At 38.8% G+C, this 23,153-nt stretch overlaps 1 protein-coding gene across 8 annotated transcripts in view; it reads right to left on the bottom strand.

Annotated features, from left to right (window-relative positions):
- Positions 1–23,153, bottom strand: part of kaznb (kazrin, periplakin interacting protein b) — a 327,532-nt gene that overhangs the window by 163,210 nt on the left and 141,169 nt on the right. The gene's annotated exons all lie outside the window — the stretch shown is intronic.

Raw genomic sequence — 23,153 nt, 5'->3', positions numbered from 1 at the left:
AGTCATCAACTTAAAGTGCCCTCTTTGGGGATTGTAATAGAGATCCATCTGGATTCATGAACTTCATTCTAAACATTTCTTCACAAAAAAAGAAATCTTTAACATCAATATTTATGAAACATGTCTACAAAAAAATCTAGCTGTCAACACTGAATATTGCATTGTTGCATTTCTTTTCACAGTTCTTTTTGACAGACGTTTAAAAAAAATACCTTCAAGTACCCCCAGGGGTACGCGTACCCCCATTTGAGAACCACTGCATTACATCATATTCACATAAATCATATATCTATTGTCTGCCCTAAATGTCAAAATATTTTTGTTTATATCCCATCCATACCACCCCCCAAAAAAGAAAGAAACAACAAAAAAAAAACAAAGTAATATCTACAAATACATCGATTAAATAAACAAAACAAAAACAACAACAACAAAAAAAGGAAATAATACATTAATAGTAATAATAAGTAAAATAAAATATAAACAGATACATATATATATATATATTAATTTATTTGTATATAAAATTGGTTTTGCGCGACCTGTTCGCGCACGCTCATAAACACATTATAATGGGACTGTCTGTGGATGTAGCTTGTTGTTGCAACTCTGTAGAGTAGGCGGCATTGGAACTCCGCTTCTGGTCTGCCAGAGAATAAAATGGTGTAGCAGGCGTGATCAGTGTTGCCAACTTACTTGCTAATTACCAAAATCCAATTTTTTGGAAAAATATTGCGACTTTTTCTGAACACTTTTGGAGACGCTAACACAACACGAGCATCAGGTTGCGCTGTGCCCCTCTTAGACATGCCATTAAAAAAAAAAAACTCCCAAAAAAGAGCAACTGCTGGCAAATCTTTTGCCAAAGCCATTTATCAACAACACCCAGAAATGCAGTTGGCTTTGCTGGGCCCGAGCTCAACTAAGATGGACTGATACAAAGTGGAAAAGGGTTCTGTGGTCTGACGAGTCCACATTTCAAATTGCTTTTGGAAACTGTGGACGTTGTGTCCTCCGGACCAAAGAGGAAAAGAACCATCTGGATTGTTATAGGCGCAAAGTTGAAAAGCCAGCATGTGTGATGGTATGGGGGTGTATTAGTGCCCAAGACATGGGTAACTTACACATCTGTGAAGGCGCCATTAATGCTGAAAGGTACATACAGGTTTTGGAGCAACATATGTTGCCATCCAAGCAACGTTATCATGGACGCCCCTGCTTATTTCAGCAAGACAATGCCAAGGCACGTGTTACAACAGCGTGGCTTCATAGTAAAAGAGTGCGGGTACGCATTATGAAGCCTAAAATACCACAACAGAGAATCCAGACTGTTGAACAACTTAAGCTGTACATCAAGCAAGAATGGGAAAGAATTCCACCTGAAAAGCTTCAAAAATTGGTCTCCTCAGTTCCCAAACGTTTACTGAGTGTTGTTAAAAGGAAACAGCATAGAGCTCCTGTCATAGAAAGGATCTTTGACTGGCGTTTTTGCAGTAGATCTTTAAAAACATCAGAAAGCTCCTTTGACTAGCGTTATTGCAGCACATCCTTAAAAAGAGCAAAGCGCTCCTGTAATATAGACAATATCTGACTAGCATTTTTGCAGTAGATCTTTAAAAACAGCAGTGAGCTCCTGTCATATAGAGGATCTTTGATTAGCATTTTTGTAGTAGGTCCTTAAAAACACCAGAGCGCCCTGTCACATAGAGGATCTTCAACTACAGGTTCCTTGACTAGTGTTTTTGCAGTAGGTCCTTAAAACCACCAGAGCACTCTGACATATAGAGGATCTTTGACTAGAGGATCTTGGACTGTTGTTTTGCCGTAGGTCCTTAAACACACCAGAGCACTCCTGGCACATAGAAGATTTTTGACTAGCATTTTTGCAGTAGATCCTTAAAAACAGCAGAGCGCTCCTCTCATATTTGATCTTTGACTGGCGTTTTTTCAGTAGATCTTTAAAAACAGCAGGAAGCTCCTGTCATATAGAGGATCTTTGACTAGCATTTTTGCAGCACATCCTTAAAAACAGCAAAGCGCTCCTGTAATATAGACGATATCTGACTAGCATTTTTGCGGTAGCTCTTTTAAAACAGCATAGAACTCCTGTCATAGAAAGGATCTTTGACTGGCGTTTTTGCAGTAGATCTTTAAAAACAGCAGAAAGCTCCTTTGACTAGCGTTATTGCAGCACATCCTTAAAAAGAGCAAAGCGCTCCTGTAATATAGACAATATCTGACTAGCATTTTTGCAGTAGATTTTTAAAAACAGCAGAGAGCTCCTGTCGTATAGAGGATCTTTGATTAGCATTTTTGTAGTAGGTCCTTAAAAACACCAGAGCGCCCTGTCACATAGAGCGGTGTTTTTCAACCACTGTGCCGCGGCACACTAGTGTGCCGTGAGATACCGTCTGGTGTGCCGTGGGAGATTATCTAATTTCACCTATTTGGGTTAAAAATATTTTTTGCAAACCAGTAATTATAGTCTGCAAATGATGTGTTGTTGTTGAGTGTCAGGGCTGTCTAGAGCTCGGCAGAGTAACCGTGTAATACTCTTCCATATCAGTAGGTGGTAGCCGGTAGCCAAAGTCGGAAACAGCGGGAGGCAGTGTGCAGGTAAAAAGGTGTCTAATGCTGAAACCAAAAATAAACAGAAGTTGAGTGCCCCTAAGAAAAGGCATTGAAGCTTAGGGAAGGCTATGCAGAACGAAACTAAAACTGAACTGGCTAAAAAGTAAACAAAAACAGAATGCTGGACGACAGCAAAGACTTACTGTTGAGCAAAGACAATGTACATCCGAACATGACATGACAATCAACAATGTCCCCACAAAGAAGGATAAAAACAACTGAAATATTCTTGATTGCTAAAACAAAGTAGATGCGAGGAAATATCGCTCAAAAAGGAAGACATGAAACTGCTACAGGAAAATACCAAAAAAAAGAGAAAAATCCACCAAAATAGGAGCGCAAGACAAGAACTAAAAAACTACACACAGGAAAACCCCAAAAAAGTCCAAATGAGTCCGGGTGTGATGTGACAGGTGGTGACAGTACTTTGAGACAAGAGTTATATTGATGGTTATGCTTTAAAGTCATATCCAAAAATTGCGGCGACGACTTTTTACTGTCAACTGAGTTTCGTTTTTTAATGATGTCTGCTGGTGGTGTGCCTCTGCATTTTTTCAACGCAAAAAATGTGCCTTGGCTCAAAAAAGGTTGATAAACACTGACATAGAGGATCTTCAACTAAAGGTTCCTTGACTAGTGTTTTTGCAGTAGGTCCTTAAAAACACCAGAGCACTCTGACATATAGAGGATCTTTGACTAGAGGATCTTGGACTGTTGTTTTGCAGTAGGTCCTCAAAAACAGCAGAGCGCTCCTCTCATATAGGATCTTTGACTATCATTTTTGCAGCACATCCTTAAAAACAGCAAAGCGCTCCTGTAATATAGACGATATCTGACTAGCATTTTTGGAGTAGCTCTTTTAAAACAGCATAGAGCTCCTGTAATAGAAAGGATCTTTGACTATTGCCACAAAATTTGCATCTTTATGGGCCTGGCAAGCAAATGTGTGTCAAATTTTGAGTAAGATTGTTTAAAAACATGGCGGCCATTAAGCAAAATGTCTCTGCAAAAGCACGGGGGTACCGTGCCACCGTGAATTGTGTTGCTGGAGGAAGTGCGGCGAGGAAAAGGAAGCGATATTGGGATGTGAGGGGCCGCCTCTCACTGGCTATTGTTTGGACACAGTTACTCTCACGCGGGATTGACCGCAGACGAGGCGTGGCTATGAGAGGCCAGGCAGGGAGCGACAGGCGGCGGGAGGTAGAAAAGTATTAACGCTGGGCTGAAGTGCACCGCGTGCCTTCTCTGCCTGGAGGGTGTTGGAGAAGTGACAATGGGAGAGTAGGGGGACAAGGGGGCGGGGTCAATGCAGTGTAATTCTTCTCCTCGTGTACATGATGGAGTAACAAGAAACCACGTCGGCCCCCGACAAAACTCTGCCCGGATGGGGAGAGGAGAAGACCGTTCGCCACAATGACTCTGCAGCAGTGAGCATGAGGAGCAGTTTCGCTTCTCTGCCGCACAGATTAGCACACATTATCAACGCTGCTTTACTGCATGCTGCACTGCACTGACTGGAGGCTGCTGCTCCTCTTGTCTGCTTCTCAATTCATGCTCATTGACTGTGTTGGTGATGTCACGTGGACCTTCATGTATTGTCATGTTTTTAAATCATTTGAATAAAAGTAAACATTTAGAAAAGTCCTGTGTTTTATTTAATTATTGTATGTGAAAGAACTGTTTTTAAACTAATTTAATTTATTTTATCCACAATGTGGAAAATAAAAACAAATATACATCACTCAATTAAATTTAATAATTATCATTACAATTGAGAAAAAATGTTGTTTTATTTAACAAATACAATACTTAATGTCTACTGCAGGGCTGCCCAAACTACGGTCAGAGGGCCGGATCCGGCCCGTGGGGAAAAAAAAATAAATAAAATAAATAAATAAAATAAAATAAAAAAAAAAAAAATATATATATATATTTTTTTAAATATTTTTTTAAAAAATCTGTCCTTTCTAATCCATTTTCTACCGCTTGTTACTCTCTGTGTCCGGAATATGTGTTACTCTCTGTGTCCGGAATATTCCGGAATTCTTATATGTATAAGTATTCCGATTATGTCACGTTATCAATGGGAAAATGCATTTTTGACAATATGATTTGCCTGAGCGTCTAGGAGACACAGAGAGTAACAAGCGGTAGAAAATGGATTAGAAAGGACAGATTTTTTTTTTTTAAATTATTATAAAACTAAATAAAATAAATTTAAAAATAAATAAAAATAAAAAAACAAAAAAAACAAAAACAAAAACAAATATATATATATATATATATATATATATATATATATATATATATAAGTATATTTATACTTATATATAAGTATATATATAAGTATATATATACCTATATATATATATATATATATATATATATATATATATATATATATATATATATATATATATATATATATATATATATATATATATATATATATACAGTATATACATACTTTTAACCCAATGCGGCCCCCGAGTCAAAACGTTTGGGGACCCCTGGTCTACTGTACATGTATTTCAATAATTACATTTAAAACGTTTTTGAAATAATTGTTTAAAAAGATTGCATTCATGTATTTACAAAGTGGAAAATGATGTCTTTAGAAATAACTTACCGTATTTTTCGGACTATAAGGCGCACTTAAAATCCTTTAATTTTCTCAAAAATCGACAGTACGCCTTAGCGTGGTGCGCCTAATGTACAGCATAATTCTGGTTGTGCTTACCGACCTCGATGCAATTTTATTTGGTACATGGTGTAATGATAAGTGTGAGCAGTAGATGGCAGTCATACATAAGAGATACGTGTAGACTAGGGCTGCAACTAACAACTGATTTGATTATCGATTAATCTGTCGATTATTACTTCGATTGATCGATTAATAATCTAATAAAAGAGACAAACTACATTTCTATCCTTTCCAGTATTTTATTGGAAAAAAACAGCATACTGGCACCATACTTTTTTGATTATTGTTTCTCAGCTGTTTGTAAATGTTGCAGTTTATAAATAAAGGTTTATAAAAAACAGAACAAAAAAAACAAAAACAAAAAAAGTAGCCTCTGCGCATGCGCATAGCAACGAATTGATGACTAAATTAATCGCCAACTATTTTGATAATCGATTTTAATCGATTAGTTGTTGCAGCCCTAGTGTAGACTGCAATACGATGGCAGTGAACAACACCAAAACTTTAAATGTTCCATTGAAAATATAGAACATTACACACGGCGCTCAAAAATCTGTCCAAATGTTTTTAGTACGACTTCCGTAAACTATGAAGCCGCACCGCTTGATGGATTGTCGACGCATTAAACACACCAGTATTATTATGGTGTGTGCATAAGGACCGCAAAATGGGACCTATTCGCAAACATATTACCTGGCGTTTTGTTTCGAAATATTATCGAAAACCAACTTTTTTTACCTTCTGGTACCTGCTGATGTGTATTTGGGATCTGCATAAGTCCTGAAAATGTGCGCTCGTCCGCCATTGTAGTCCGTGGCGACGCCATAGTCATAAGCTTCCTCTTTTTCTCTAACTTCTTATGTGGCATTCATCTTCCGCTGTTGCTATTTCTAATATAAAGTAGCGTAAAGTTCTTACTTATATCTGTCAGTAGACTCGCTATCAAAGCGCTAAAAACTGTAGTGAGTTTACATAATTTTAGTTATTAGAGGGTTCCGGTCGAACGGTTTTTCGCGGGACACATTTCGAGCGTTGATGTTGCACTAGTGAGCCACAGATGAGGAGATGCTGCTCCGTTATTGATTGAAGTAAAGTCTGAATGTGATTAAAACAGTTAGCTCCATCTTTTGACACTTCTTCCACTCCCGTCCTTGCACGCTACACCGCTACAACAAAGATGACGGGGAGAAGACGCTGCCGAAGGTGAGCCATGTAAATAAGACCGCCCACAAAACGGCGCATCCTGAAGAGACGCTCAGAAAGCTACTTGAAGATGATCTGTAAAACATCATCTATGCAACACTTTGACCAAAGAAGCACCATTACATGTTATGTAGACCACAAGATAGTGTTTTAATTTTAGAAAAAAATCATAATATGACCCCATAAAGACCTGAATAGACCCACTCATCGGCAGTGCACCTTTTAATCCGGTGCGCCCTATGGTCGGAAAAATATGGTAAGTATTTTATTAAAAATGTGGAAAAGGGTTATTAAAAATGCATAATTTGCTCAGTTTAAGATATTTTACTAACTCACCTTCTATAGCATGTTTAATCACCTAAATTAATGTGTTTTTTAGAAATCTATTTGTAGCAAATGTGGGCATAGCCCAGGGGTCGGCAACCCGCGGCTCTAGAGCCGCATGCGGCTCTTTAGCGTCGCCCTAGTGGCTCTCTGAAGCTTTTTAAAAAAGGTATGAAAAATGGAAAAAGATGAGGGGAAAAAAATATATTTTTTGTTTTAATATGGTTTCTGTAGGAGGAGAAACATGACACAAACATCTCTAATTGTTATAAAGCACACTGTTTGTATTAAACATGCTTCACTGATTCGAGTATTTGGCAAGCGCCGTTTTGTCCTACTAATTTTGGCGGTCCTTGAACTAACCTTAGTTTGTTACATGTATAATTTTCTCTGACTTTCTAGGACATGTTTTTATGCCACTTCTTTTTCTGTCTCATTTTGTCCACCACACTTTCAACGTTGTGCATGACTGCACAAAGGTGAGTTTTGTTGATGTTATTGACTTGTGTGGAGTGCTAATCAGACATATTTGGTCACTGCATGACTGCAAGCTAATCGATGCTAACATGCTATTTAGGCTAGCTATATGTATATATTGCATCATTCTGCCTCATTTGTAGCTATATTTGAGCTCATTTAGTTTCCTTTAAGTCATCTCAATTCAATGTATATCTCATGACACACTATTTGTATGTAATATGGCTTTTAATTTGTTGCGGCTCCAGACAAATTTGTTTTTGTATTTTTGCTCCAATATGGCTCTTTCAACATTTTGGGTTGCCGACCCCTGGCATAGCCTGATAGAAAGGTAATTACTATCACATATAATGTAGAAAAGGCCTGTTTAAAAGAAAGTAACAGCTTATTTTACCCTTATTGTTCTGTCATTTTTTTAAATAATTGGAAATAGATTTTTTTCAACTGCTCATGTTATTAATTAATACTCAAATTAATGTTTTCACAGTGTGGAAAAGGAACATTCAAAATAATTAAGATAGTTGATTACTTTTTGTAACGGATACAAATTTGGAAACATTATTCAAAAGAATACTGTATACCTTTATTTACTTTAGTTTTAATGTATCTGTTAGCCTACATTTTGAGAAGATTTTTCATAAAGACTATGTATTTTTAATAATTAGATCAAGGTGGAAAATGACTGTTTTTAAAATCCATCCATCCATCCATCCATCTTCTTCCGCTTATCCGAGGTCGGGTCGCGGGGGCAGCAGCCTAAGCAGAGAAGCCCAGACTTCCCTCTCCCCAGCCACTTCGTCCAGCTCCTCCTGGGGGATCCCGAGGCATTCCCAGGCCAGCCGGGAGACATAGTCTTCCCAACGTGTCCTGGGTCTTCCCCGTGGCCTCCTACCGGTCGGACGTGCCCTAAACACCTCCCTAGGGAGGTGCACGGGTGGTATCCTGACCAGATGCCCGAACCACCTCATTTGGCGGCTTTACTTTGAGCTCCTCCCGGATGGCAGAGCTTCTCACCCTATCTCTAAGGGAGAGCCCCGCCACCCTGCGGAGGAAACTTATTTCGGCCGCTTGTACCCGTGATCTTGTCCTTTCGGTCATAACCCAAAGCTCCTGACCATAGGTGAGGATGGGATCATAGAGCGACCTGTAAATTGAGAGCTTTGCCTTCCGGCTCAGCTCCTTCCCCACCACAACGGATCGATACAGCGTCCGCATTACTGAAGACGCCGCACCGATCCGCCTGTCGATCTCACGATCCACTCTTCCCCCACTCGTGAACAAGACTCCGAGGTACTTCAACTCCTCCACTTGGGGCAATGTCTCCTCCCCAACCCGGAGATGGCACTCCACGCTTTTCCGGGCAAGAACCATGGACTCAGACTTGGAGGTGCTGATTCTCATCCCAGTCGCTTCACACTCAGCTGCGAACCGATCCAGTGAGAGCTGAAGATCCTGGCCAGATGAAGCCATCAGGACCACATCATCTGCAAAAAGCAGAGACCTAATCCTGCAGCCACCAAACCGGATCCCCTCAACGCCCTGACTGAGCCTAGAAATTCTGTCCATAAAAGTTAGGAACAGAATGTTTTTATTTAACATTTGTTAAAGGTAATTAAGTAATAAATTCATCATTAATGTACTTAATTTGTGACATATTTCTGAAACTTGTAGAGCATATTTTATTAACTTAATGAAAATGGATGCATGGATAGATAATTTGATTCAAAAATCTATTCAAAATTTCATTTTGGGAATAAATAAATAAAAACATTTCATTTTTATTGTTAAAAAAAGGCCTGTTTTAAAGAAAGAAACAACTTCTTTTTTTTTTTTTTTAAAAAGGCTCCTTAAAAAAAAACAAAGCCTATTGAGAAATTATATACATTAAATGTTACAGTACATTTTTTTAGTATTCTGAACAGACGATGTGGGCATCTACATCAACTATATGATTTGCCTGAGAAGCTGGACAGGACAAAAAAAAAAAAAAATGTTACAGTACTGTATGCTAAGGAAACATACATTTTAGCATACAATTATTACACTTATTAATATTGCAATGGAGAAATGCATACTTTTAATATCTGTGTAGGCTGAGACGGTTTGTAAAAACATGATTTTTACGGAAAAGTGGCAGCTGAAACATGTCAGCGTTCTTAAAAGCATTCCTCCAAACATCAATTATGAAGATGACGAGTTGTTCCAGTCACTTTCTCAGCCAGCGACAAAACAACACTTAACTGTAAGCAGCAGTAAGAGGAAGCCACACACACACACACACACGCACACACACACACACACACACACACACACACACACACACACACACACACACACACACACACACACACACACACACACACACACACACACACACACACACACACACACACACACACACACACACACACACACACACACACACACACACACACACACACACACACACACACACACACACAGTCATCAGCTATGACTGCTGCTCAAGCATCTGAGTCATTTAAAAATATTCAACAAGGCCTCGACATCCCTGTGATTGATTCACACTGACAACTCAATAGATCAGGCCCGGGCAATTATTTTGACTCGGGGACCACATATTAGAGAAAAAAATTTGTCTGGGGGCCGGTATATCTAGTTTTAGGAACACTAATACAAAACCTCACAATAATGCCTGATTGAATGCTAAAAACGCTATGACAGACCGCCTTAAAAAACGTAATGGAATTTCACATTTTTCTATGAACAATAAAACACTGAATATTGACAAAATACGAACGTCACACCACCTTCGAATCGACTTATTTTGACAATCAAGTGAAACGCAACAAAAATGCAAAAAACTGTTTAATATGAACGCAAAGGGTACAAAAAAAACCCACCTACAATCTGATATTTGCGGAATTTCCCCCAGGGATCAATAAAGTACTTTCTATTCTATTCTATTCTATTCTATAAATCACTAAGCTTTAGAACTTTGTTGTGAAAATCTCCTTCCACGTCTGTGGAAACGCTTCCCGCCCACACTGCTTGGTGCCTCGTCTGAGCTGCTGTGACGTAGATTACCTTAGTAACTAATTAGATTACCATAGTAACTAATTAGATTACCATAGTAACTGGTATATCATCCATAAGCGCAGATTCCAACCAAAAACATGACCACACAGCACAATGGCAGCTACAGTTTCCGTCTTAAAGATCTAAAAAAAATTATTTGGGAATGTCCGGCGGGCCAGATTGAAAAGATCAACGGGCCGCATGTGGCCCCTGGGCCTTAATTTGCCCAGGTCTGCAATAGATGAAAGGGGAATTATTGCTGAATGCACTCTCATGAAAATTTACTTTGTCTTCCGGGAAATACCTGTTTTTTTTACCTTTGAACATTAAGCTGTATATTTTTTGGCCATAGAAAAGGTAGGCATGGTAATCCTGAAGGACAATAGTGAGTCAAATAAGGTAGACCAGTATTGACTGTGTCCTATAGCAGTGGTCCCCAACCACTGGTCCGGGGACCGGTCCGTGGTAGCATTGCTACCGGGCCGTACAGAGACATTAAATAATTTATAACCGACCGCATTTTCTCCCACTTAACTTTCGCCAGTCCCACCAGACACACCAATAAGCTTGTTCATTGATTTATTTTAAAACTCCTAATAGGAAGTCGCCATTTGCTATATTTGTTACATCTTTGTTACATGGGACAATGCACATTAATAAACATATAAAATATAAAGGTGCCAAATCGTAGCCAACAGCTAGGTTCCATCTGCAGTCCGCGATGACCTAAGATCAGGAACAAAGTGACCATAGTAGGTAAAGTGCATAAGGCAGATGGAAAAGTGCTAAATTGTTGCACATGATAAAAGTTAAAGTTAAAGTACCATATTTTTCTGACTATAAGTCGCAGTTTTTTTCATAGTTTGGCCGGGGGTGCGACTTATACTCAGGAGCGACTTATGTGTGAAATTATTAACACATTACCGTAAAATATCAAATAATATTATTTAGCTCATTCACGTAAGAGACTAGACGTATAAGATTTCATGGGATTTAGCGATTAGGAGTGACAGATTGTTTGGTAAACGTATAGCATGTTCTATATGTTATAGTTATTTGAATGACTCTTACCATAATATGTTACGTTAACATGCCAGGCACGTTCTCAGTTGGTTATTTATGCCTCATATAACGTACACTTAGATAGATAGATAGATAGATAGTACTTTATTATTCAGCCTGTTGTTCACTATTCTTTATTTATTTTAAGTTGCCTTTCAAATGTCTATTCTTGGTGTTGGCTTTTATCAAATAAATTTCCCCAAAAAATGCGACTTATACTCCGGTGCGACTTACACATGTTTCTTTCTTTCTTTATTATGCATTTTCGGCCGGTGCGATTTATACTCCGGAGCGACTTATAACCGGAAAAATACGGTACCAATGATTGTCACACACACACTAAGTGTGGCGAAATTATTTTCTGCATTCGACCCATCACCCTTGATCAACCCCTGGGAGATGAGGGAAGCAGTGAGCAGCAGCGGTGGGCGCGCCCGGGAATCTTTTTTGGTGATTTACCCACCAATTCCAACCCTTGATGCGGAGTGTCAAACAGGGAGGTAATAGGTCCCATTTTTTTTTATAGTCTTTGGTATGACTATGAACTCACAACCTACCGATCTCAGGGCAGACACTCTAACCACTAGGCCACTGAGTAGGTTAATAATTGTGCTGAAGGAAAAAAAATACACATCTCCTTTGGCCTAGTAAGTTAAAGTGCTGTTATTATTGCACAACGTCCTATTACATAAGTAGTTAGCAATAACGGATGTATTTAAGCATGGAAAATTGGACCAAAAAAGCAAACAGTGTATCTACGTATGAAATATTGCACAAAATATGAATACATAACTTTTACTTAGAATGGAAATAGTAATCCACAGAAATCTATTGGAACTAATGTCAAGTATTTCTAGCTTTCTTATATATCCATGTGTCACCTATAACTAGAGATGTCCGATAATGGCTTTTTTGCCGATATCCGATATTGTCCAACTCTTAATTACCGATTCCGATATCAACCGATACTGATATACTGTACAGTCGTGGAATTAACACATTATTATGCCTAATTTTGTCGTGATGCCCCGCTGGATGCATTAAACAATGTAACAAGGTTTTCCAAAATAAATCAACTCAAGTTATGGAAAAAAATGCCAACATGGCACTGCCATATTTATTATTGAAGTCACAAAGTGCTTTTTTTTTTTTAACATGCCTCAAAACAGCAGTTTGGAATTTGGGACATGAGGAGGTTGAGGTGGGCGGGGTTGGGGGGGGGGGTTTATATTGTAGCGTCCCGGAAGAGTTAGTGCTGCAAGGGGTTCTGGGTATTTGTTCTGTTGTGTTTATGTTGTGTTACGGTGCGGATGTTCTCCCGAAATGTGTTTGCCATTCTTGTTGGGTGTGGGTTCACAGTGTGGCGCATATTTGTAACAGTGTTAAAGTTGTTTATACGGACACCCTCAGTGTGACCTGTATGGCTGTTGACCAAGTATGCATGGCATTCACTTGTGTGTGTGAAAAGCCGTAGATATTATGTGACTGGGCCGGCACGCAAAGGCAGAGCCTTTAAGGTTTATTGGCGCTCTGTACTTCTCCCTATGTCCGTGTACACAGCGGCGTTTTAAAAAGTCATACATTTTACTTTTTGAAACTGATACCGATCATTTTGAAACCGATACCGATAATTTCCGATATTACATTTTAAAGCATTTATCGGCCGGTAATATCGGCAGTCCGATATTATCGGACATCTATAACCCATCAGACACTAAAGCCAAAACAAAGCCTACTAATAGCAAAAATGAGCAAAAAACTAAAGTCTACAAAGAGCCTTTTTGCAAAGGGAAAAGGCCAGGGGCTCCCACTAATTGAGTGTTATGGTGAGTTTTTTCATGTATACATTTTTCATGCACTTATTTGCTATATCTATCTATCTGCTACACGTGGAAGGCTGGTCCGTGAAAATAATGCCTACATTAAACCGGTCCCTGGTGCAAAAAAGGTTGGGGACCCCTGTCCTGAAGGACCAAAATGACTCAGATATGGCTCAATAGCACATGTGTTTGTAATTATAGCATAGTTTTACCATAGGAAATAAAACGGTAATGGGCATATTCTGTTCCAGGGTCAAACTGCTGCCATTATAAAACCTTTATTAGCCTCCTAGGCTCTAGCAATGCATTTTGTCCTCTGTAAGTACGTTGGCTGACAGTGGCAAACGTGCACCAACGTCCAAAGGGTTTAAACATACAAACCCTGTTTCCATATGAGTTGGGAAATTGTGTTAAATGTAAATATGAACAGAATACAATGATTTGCAAATCATTTTCAACCCATATTCAGTTGAGTAAGACAACATATTTGATGTTCAAACTGATAAACATTTTTTTTGTTGCAAATAATCATTAACTTTAGAATTTGATGCCAGCAACACGTGACAAAGAAGTTGAGAAAGGTGGCAATAAATACTGATAAAGTTGAGGAATGCTCATCAAACACTTATTTGGAACGTCCCACAGGTGAACAGGCAAATTGGGAACAGGTGGGTGCCATGATTGGGTATAAAAGTAGATTCCATGAAATGCTCAGTCATTCACAAACAAGGATGGGGCGAGGGTCACCACTTTGTCAACAAATGCGTGAGCAAATTGTTGAACAGTTTAAGAAAAACCTTTCTCAACCAGCTATTGCAAGGAATTTAGGGATTTCACCATCTACGGTCCGTAATATCATCAAAGGGTTCAGAGAATCTGGAGAAATCACTGCACGTAAGCAGCTAAGCCCGTGACCTTCCATCCCTCAGGCTGTCCTGCATCAACAAGCGACATCAGTGCGTAAAGGATATCACCACATGGGCTCAGAAACACTTCAGAAACACACTGTCAGTAACTATAGTCGGTCGCTACATCTGTAAGTGCAAGTTAAAACTCTCCTATGCAAGGCGAAAACCGTTTATCAACAACACCCAGAAACGCCGTCGGCTTCGCTGGGCCTGAACTCATCTAAGATGGACTGATACAAAGTGGAAAAGTGTTTGGTGGTGAACATGCTCTTTCCTAACTACTTTGGCACGTGTTGCAGCCATAAAATTCTAAGTTAATTATTATTTGCAAAAAATAAATAAATTATGAGTTTGAACATAAAATATCTTGTCTTTGTAGTGCATTCAATTCAATATGGGTTGAAAAGGATTTGCAAATCATTGTGTTCCGTTTATATTTACATCTAACACAATTTCCCAACTCATATGGAAACAGGGTTTGTAGAAAAGATCCTAAACGCACAAACCGGAAACAAATGCAACGAAAAAATGCTGCAGTTCCTAGTATCCAAGATAACTTCCTGGTAGCCTGGTTTAACGGTGCGTTCCATTTACCTCGGAAGTCAGAGCTGGGAATGACGTCACAGCCGAGTTATGAGCGTTCTTCATCGTCGATGCCATTCATGATATTGTTATTATAAGTGCTAACGCAGACACACTATTTATAGCCGCGCCGTAATCGTGAGTTGACATGACCAACTGATGAGCCGCTTCCACGTTTCCTTGCTCGTGGAAGTGCATTGTAGATCATAAATCATGCCTCTTACCTGGATAGTAGAAAAATGAGGACGTATTTCAACAAGTTGGTACACTTTGACAGCCAATTTAGACCCGGAAATGGCGAGAACGACACAAAAAGACGCTTGGTTCCACCCCCCTTTTCTTCACATTATTAGGAGTCATTCTTCATCTAAATCGGAATACCGTATTTTTCGGGCTATAAGTCGCAGTTTTTTTCATAGTTTGGCCGGGGGTTGCGACTTATACTCAGGAGCGACTTATGTGTGAAATTATTAACACATTACCATAAAATATCAAATAATATTATTTAGCTCATTCACGTAAGAGACTGGACGTATAAGATTTCATGGGATTTAGCGATTAGGAGTGACAGATTGTTTGGTAAACGTATAGCATGTTCTATATGTTGTAGTTATTTGAATGACTCTTACCATAATATGTTACGTTAACATACAAGGCACGTTCTCAGTTGGTTATTTATGCGTCATATAACGTACACTTATTCAGCCTGTTGTTCACTATTCTTTGTTTATTTTAAATTGCCTTTCAAATGTCTATTCTTGGTGTTGGGTTTGATCAAATACATTTTCCCCAAAAATGCGACTTATACTCCAGTGCGATTTACCGTATTTTCCGCACTATAAGGCGCACCGGATTATAAGGCGCACCTTCAACGAATAGCCTATTTTAAAACTTTGTTCATATATAAGGCGCACCGCATTATAAGGCGCATAGAATAGACGCTACAGTAGAGGCTGGGGTTACGTTATGCATCCCGTAGTTGCGAGACCTGTTGTGGCTCAATATTGGTCCATATATAAGGTGCACCGGATTATAAGGCGCACTGTCAGCTTTTGAGAAAATTGGAGGTTTTTAGGTGCGCCTTAAAGTGCGGAAAATACGGTATATATGTTTTTTTCCTTCTTCATTATGCATTTTCGGCCGGTGCAACTTATACTCCGGAGCGACTTATACTCCGAAAAATACGGTATATGAACATCCTAGCAGTCGGCATCCTAATGACAGCAGGCATTGTACAGTAAGTGATGTTTTATTAAGTTTTTTGGCTCATTAGGTCTGCATGAGTAGTAATCAGTGATGCGTTTTTTAAATTAATGAACCGTGTAAAATGATCAAAATATTTAAATATTAAATGTTATAAATGTGCAACATTAGATACGTACTTATAGTATTTGTCATAAAACCTTAATACAATGCATTGTATTGCATTGTCTTAAAAAGGAAACTAGCCCCCTGTGACACTGTTTATGATTTGTTGAGGTGAAGTCTCACGGAATTTTGCAAAAGTTGCGAGTGAATTTGGTGCATTCATCCATTTTCTACCGCTTGTCCCTCTTATTGGTCAAATGGTGAACTTTCCAACTCCATGGTCGTTCGACTATTGAGGTTCTATTGTATAAGAACTAAATGAAAGGCCGCATGTGGTCCAAAAAAAAAAAAAAAAAAAAAAAAAAAAAGAAAAAAAGAAGTGTTAATCCAGATAAAGGGTGAAATTTCGGGGAAGTGATTTAATCTGTGGTCCCTCGTGATGAGCTCAGTGAGGTCAGTGTCTCTTAGAACTTCGGCCAGGGATTTTATGGAAGCGCCACGCAGCAAAAAAGGCTTTGGCATGTTAGCCAGGTACATTATATTTACAGGATATCATCAGCATATTAAAGAAGTATCAAACATTTGGGATGGTGGTGCAGGATTGTTGTTTGATCTCCTTAATCCTTTTGATCACACCCAAGATGAACCATCCCAAATGTTTTAATCTCACGACTGAGACAAAATAAAAATAAGATTGCAATTTTTTTTTGTGTGTGCATCAAATCATGGGTTGGATAAAATAAATGTTCACAATATTTTTGTATGTAAGAAAATGTCACTTTTTTTAACGCAATGCCAACTGAATACCGGTAATTGTTAAAATTGTTTATATTTTTACAAACACTAATCATGCACAATGTAAAGCCGTTTATAGCTCTGCAATTTTACAACTATAATAATATTGGACATTAAAAAAAATTGTTTGAATTCAAACATTTATGTCACGACGCAGAGAAGAAATAATGAGAATAATTTAAAAAAGCACAGTTAGGGAAAAATAAAGGATGCACACAAAAGGTGTGGAAATACAATAATAGTGTGGAGAGGAAACAGTTGAAAGTACACTGAGCCACGGGAATGAGAAGCGTGAGTGGAGCCAAAGCAGAGTAGATTAACACGACTGAAAGGGGGAACCCTCAAGAATCTACTGGGGAAAATAAAGGAGAACTGCACTTTTTTTTTGTAATTTTGCCTATCATTCACAAACATTATAAAAAACATGACGACATACACTACCGTTCAAAAGTTTGGGGTCACCCAAACAATTTTGTGGAATAGCCTTCATTTCTAAGAACAAGAATAGACTGTCGAGTTTCAGATGAAAGTTCTCTTTTTCTGGCCATTTTGAGCGTTTAATTGACCCCACAAATGTGATGCTCCAGAAACTCAATCTGCTCAAAGGAAGGTCAGTTTTGTAGCTTCTGTAACGAGCTAAACTGTTTTCAGATGTGTGAACATGATTGCACAAGGGTTTTCTAATCATCAATTAGCCTTCTGAGCCAATGAGCAAACACATTGTACCATTAGAACACTGGAGTGATAGTTGCTGGAAATGGGCCTCTATACACCTATGTAGATATTGCACCAAAAACCAGACATTTGCAGCTAGAATAGTCATTTACCACATTAGCAATGTATAGAGTGTACTTCTTTAAAGTTAAGACTAGTTTGAAGTTATCTTCATTGAAAAATAAGGACATTTTAATGTGACCCCAAACTTTTGAACGGTAGTGTATATTTTTTTTTAACGCATTGTAACTCGTAAATAAAAGTACACTTACAGCGGAGACAATGGGAGGTCCTCTATTCCGCCCATAAAACCCCCCAAAAAACCTTTCAAAAAGCGCCAACAATACTCCACTTACATTTTGTGAATTGAATATTAACCAAGTATTAGTGATAATAATAATAATAATAATAATACATTTTATTTATAAGGCGCCTTTCTGGGCACTCAAGGACACCGTACAAGATCGAAACAATAAAATCAAATTGGATAAAAACAGCAATAATAACAACAACAAAGATAGAGAAGAAAAGATTATAATGAATAAATGTTGTTGTTATTATAAGCGCTAACGCAGACAAACTATTTATAGCGGCGCCGTAATCGTGAGCTTGCGTGCCTATGTTGACATGATCAACTGATGAGCCGCTTCCACGTTTCCTTGCTCGTGGAAGTTTATTGTAGATCATAAATCTTGCCTCTTACCAGGATAGTAAAAGGATGAGGACGTATTTCAACAAGTTAGTACACTTTGACAGCCAGTTAAGACCCGGAAATGGCGAGAACAACACAAAAAGACGCTTAGTTCCACCACCCTTTTCTTCACAAGCATTATGAGTAATTCTTCATCTAAATGGGAATATATCACAGGTGTCAAACTCAAGGCTCGGGGGTCAGATGTAGCCCGCCCTCGACAGCCTGGAAATAATATGTATCAATAAAGTACTGTAACTTTTCTGACTAAATGTATTCCTACTTTCCATTTTGGGAGGAAAAAAAATCTATACTCCATGTAATCGCAATTTATGATAACTTAAATATTTTGTAATTATGCAAAAATATATTATCAAACACTCAAACCATTTTTTAATTGATATAAATACTTATAATAATGATTTCAAAGCAAATTATCCATCAAATAGTGCAATGTAAAAGTAGCAATAGATTTCCTGGTAAAAATGTGAAATTTACTGTGGTTTTTACAGCATTTTTCTCTAAATGAAAAACACAGTACTTTTTGTTACTGTAATAAACTGTGGTGCCGTTTTGGCATTTACAGTAATACACAGACAAATGTACAGTTTTTTATTTGCAGTAAAAAAAACAATCTGGCAGCTCTGGTGCCAAAATTTTACTTTAAAATTGTAGTTTTTTTTAAATTTACAGTAAAAAAAAAACGAATGTAAATTTTACTGTAAAATTCTGGCAACGGAGCTGCCTTTTTTTAACCATACAAAACAGCAGTACTGTTTTTCCATTTACAGTAAAATACACTAAACTTTGAGGTGAAATTATTGCAACTTACCATATTTTTTTTACATTTTAGTTTAAAAATAATCTACTAATAAAATGCATCAAAAAATTGTGTAATAATAGTATTGACTGTTAGAAGCGGCCCTGCTGGGGCCAAACATAACTGCGATGCGGCCCTCAGTGAAAACGACTTAGACACCTCTGGAATATATGAACATCCTAGCAGTCGGTATCACAATGACAGCAGACATTGTACAGTAAGTGATGTTTTATTATGTTTGTTGGCTCATTAGGTCTGCATGAGTAGTAATCAGTGATATTGTTGAAAAAAAAAGCGTTTTTGAAATGAATGAACAGCGTAAAATGATCAAAATACATAAATATTAAATGTTATTATAAATGTGCCTGTTACAACATTATATACATACTTATAGTATGTGTTATAAAACCTTAATAAAGGTATTTGGATGTGTTTCTAAGGGCTTTATGGGCAGAATAGAGCGGCTCCCGTAGGCTCCATTGTAAGCGGACATTTGATCACATTTATTTACTATTCAGAATCTGTCGTCATGTCTTTTATAATGATTTTGAACAATAGGCAAAGTTCCAAAAAAGTGCAGTTCCCCTTTAAGTAGTATCCGCCCGTGACCCAAATAACAGGCAGAGCTGCCAGATCATGACAGTTTATTAGATGTGACACTTTTCAAATTTCCCGCCACACTTCATTATACAGTGGAACCTTTTTCTTGTTTTTAAGATTCAGATTTTAAAGAATATTCCCTTTATACGTGTGAGTACCAGTGTTGGGTTAGTTACTGAAAACCAGTAACTAGTTACAGTTACTAGTTACTTTATTTCAAAAGTAACTCAGTTACTAACTCAGTTACTTACACCAAAAAGTAATGCGTTACTGTGAAAAGTAACTATTTAGTTACTTATTTTTTTCTTCTTTTTTTTTTTAAGCTCCCATTAATGCCCTTTTAGCCTTCATTTCAGTACTGTTATTGCACTGGAGAATAATACAATCTGTTGATCAACTTGACATGCATTTGCATCACTGCAGTCTGCTAAGCAATGTGCTCTACATACAACACACAAAAACAAAGATATGTTTCAAAGGGCCAACTTATTTCAGGCCAGAACAAATTGACAAAACTATTTTAAATAGCTGCAACATAACATACATAAGTAACAAACAGCATAATAACAACATAGCTGTAAACCAAATAAGTACTTTAACTTTACTTTTACATACCAACGCCTAACCAGGCAGCGAAACGGGGTGTGCCAGGACCGGCTTCGAGATCAGCGACAGGTGCGTAGATGGCCCACCTGGGAGTGTTTATCTAATCACCTGTCGCTCTGTTAAAGGGAGCAGCCGGGAAGGAGAAGGGGGTTGGAGCGCGAGCGAGAGAGAGACTGACACAAGAGACGATGGCTGAAAAGCCCGAAAAGAGAATCTTATTGAAAAATAAATCATTGTTCGGGACCATGCACGCAGCTGTCATGTCAGTGATTGGTGGTCCGAGGAACCCGGAGAAGAGAGTCCTCCGCATATGCATGTTAGGTTAAAGGCCTACTGAAAGCCACTACTACCGACCACGCAGTCTGATAGTTTATATATCAATGATGAAATCTTAACATTGCAACACATGCCAATACGGCCGGGTTAGATTACTAAAGTGCAATTTTAAATTTCCCGCGAAATATCCTGCTGAAAACGTCTCGGTATGATGACGTTTGCGCGTGACGTCACGGATTGTAGCGGACATTTTGGGACACCATTGTGGCCAGCTATTAAGTCGTCTGTTTTCATCCCAAAATTCCACAGTATTCTGGACATCTGTGTTGGTGAATCTTTTGCAATTTGTTCAATGAACAATGGAGACAGCAAAGAAGAAAGCTGTAGGTGGGAAGCGGTGTATTAGCGGCCGGCTGCAGCAACACAAACACGTAGCCGGTGTTTCATTGTTTACATTCCCGAAAGATGACAGTCAAGCTTTACCATTGGCCTGTGGAGAACTGGGACAACAGAGACTCTTACCAGGAGGACTTTGAGTTGGATGTGCAGACGCGGTACCGTGAGTACGCAAACATTTGATCGCTTGCCCGTACGTGCGTGCCGCTATGTGCATGTCACGTACGTAACTTTGGGGACTTTGGGGAAATATATGTGCTGTATGAACTTTGGGGAGACTAACGGTACTTTGGGCTGTGGGATTGAGTGTGTTGTGCGGGTGTTTCAGTTGTATTGGCGGGTTATATGGACGGGAGGGGGGAGGCGTTTGTTATGCGGGATTCATTTGTGGCATGCCCTCTAGTCCTTCACTCTCACTTTCCTCATCCACAAATCTTTCATCCTCGCTCCAATTAATGGGGAAATCGTCGCTTTCTCGGTCCGAATCGCTCTCGCTGCTGGTGGCCATGATTGTAAACAATGTGCAGATGTGAGGAGCTCCACAACCGGTGACGTCACGCGCATATCGTCTGCTACTCCCGGTACAGGCAAGGCTTTTTTTTATCAGCGACCAAAAGTTGCAAACTTTATCGTCGATGTTCTCTACTAAATCCTTTCAGCAAAAATATGGCAATATCGCGAAATGATCAAGTATGACACATAGAATGGACCTGCTATCCCTGTTTGAATAAGAAAATCGCATTTCAGTAGGCCTTTAATTGGGAACCTAAATTGTCCAAAATTGAGTTTGAACGATTGTCTATATTTAGCCTGCGATGGGCTGGCGACCAGTCTAGGGTGTACTCTCGCCCAAAGTCATGGATGGACGGAACATACTAGTCCGTTTGCCTGTGTATCATTTCACGGACTCCAGTACCGAAACAAAGAATCCCAAACAGTGGTGACTCACTCTTGTCGTGTTACTAATACACTAAGTGTTCCTAAGGTCTTTATTACCAAACGTGCCTGTGTTAATCTGCTCTTGACTCCCCTGCCCCACCACGCCTCTATGACATCATCATTGGATGAGTTCTTTGCTAACTGGCAGAGTTACACCACGAGAGTCTCTGTGCTTTTTTTTTAACTGCGTCTGGATGCAAAAAGACTAACGTGGGCCCAAAGACAGTTGCAAGGGCAAGCACTTTGATAAAGAAGATGAGAAACACTATTGAATCGCTCCTTTCCTCCTTTTCCGCTCACTGTAGTGTTTGTCAACAAGAGTAGTCAATAAAGGTGAAAGGGATAGTAAATGCTCATTTATATGCATTCACATGTAAAACATATACAACATAAAGTAGCAAGAAACACGTCAATAATGAATAAAGCAAAACATGTTCTAGACCAGGGGTCTCAGACACGCGTCCCGTGGAGACGTTATTTTGCGGCCCCCACCTTAATATGAAAATTTTATGTTAGTGCGGCCCGCAAGTTTTAAATGAATGGCGCTTGACAGCGTTGTGTGCGGATTGATTGAGACTGATTGATTGATTGATTGAGACTTTTTATTAGTAAGTTGCACAGTGAAGTACATATTCCGTACAATTGACCACTAAATGGTAACACCCGAATAAGTTTTTCAACTTGTTTAAGTCGGGGTCCACTTAAATTGATTCATGATACAGATATATACTATCATATATACTATCATCATAATACAGTCATCACACAAGATCATCACAATGAATTATTTACATTATTTACAATCAGGGGTGTGGAGGGGGGGGTTAGGATATGGACATCAAGTAGTGGACATAGAGAGAGAGAGAGAGAGAGAGAGAGAGAGAGAGAGAGAGAGAGAGAGAGAGAGAGAGAGAGAGAGAGAGAGAGAGAGAGAGATCAAAAGGCATAAGAAAAAGTATCTGTATTTGATTTGATTGTTTACATTTGATTGTGAGCAATCCGGGGAGGGTGTTAGTTTAGGGTTGTAGCTGCCTGGAGGTGAACTTTTATTGCGGTTTTGAAGGAGGATAGAGATGCCCTTTCTTTTATACCTGTTGGGAGCGCATTCCACATTGATGTGGCATAGAAAGAGAATGAGTTAAGACCTTTGTTAGTTCGGAATTTGGGTTTAACGTGGTTAGTGGAGCTCCCCCTGGCGTTGTGGTTATGGCGGTCATTTACGTTAAGGAAGTAGTTTGAC

The sequence above is a fragment of the Entelurus aequoreus genome, linkage group LG26, assembly GCF_033978785.1.
Source record: "Entelurus aequoreus isolate RoL-2023_Sb linkage group LG26, RoL_Eaeq_v1.1, whole genome shotgun sequence".
NCBI lineage: Eukaryota > Metazoa > Chordata > Actinopteri > Syngnathiformes > Syngnathidae > Entelurus > Entelurus aequoreus.
Note: the sequence above shows the minus strand (reverse complement) of the source record. Positions and strands in the feature narration are given on the sequence as shown.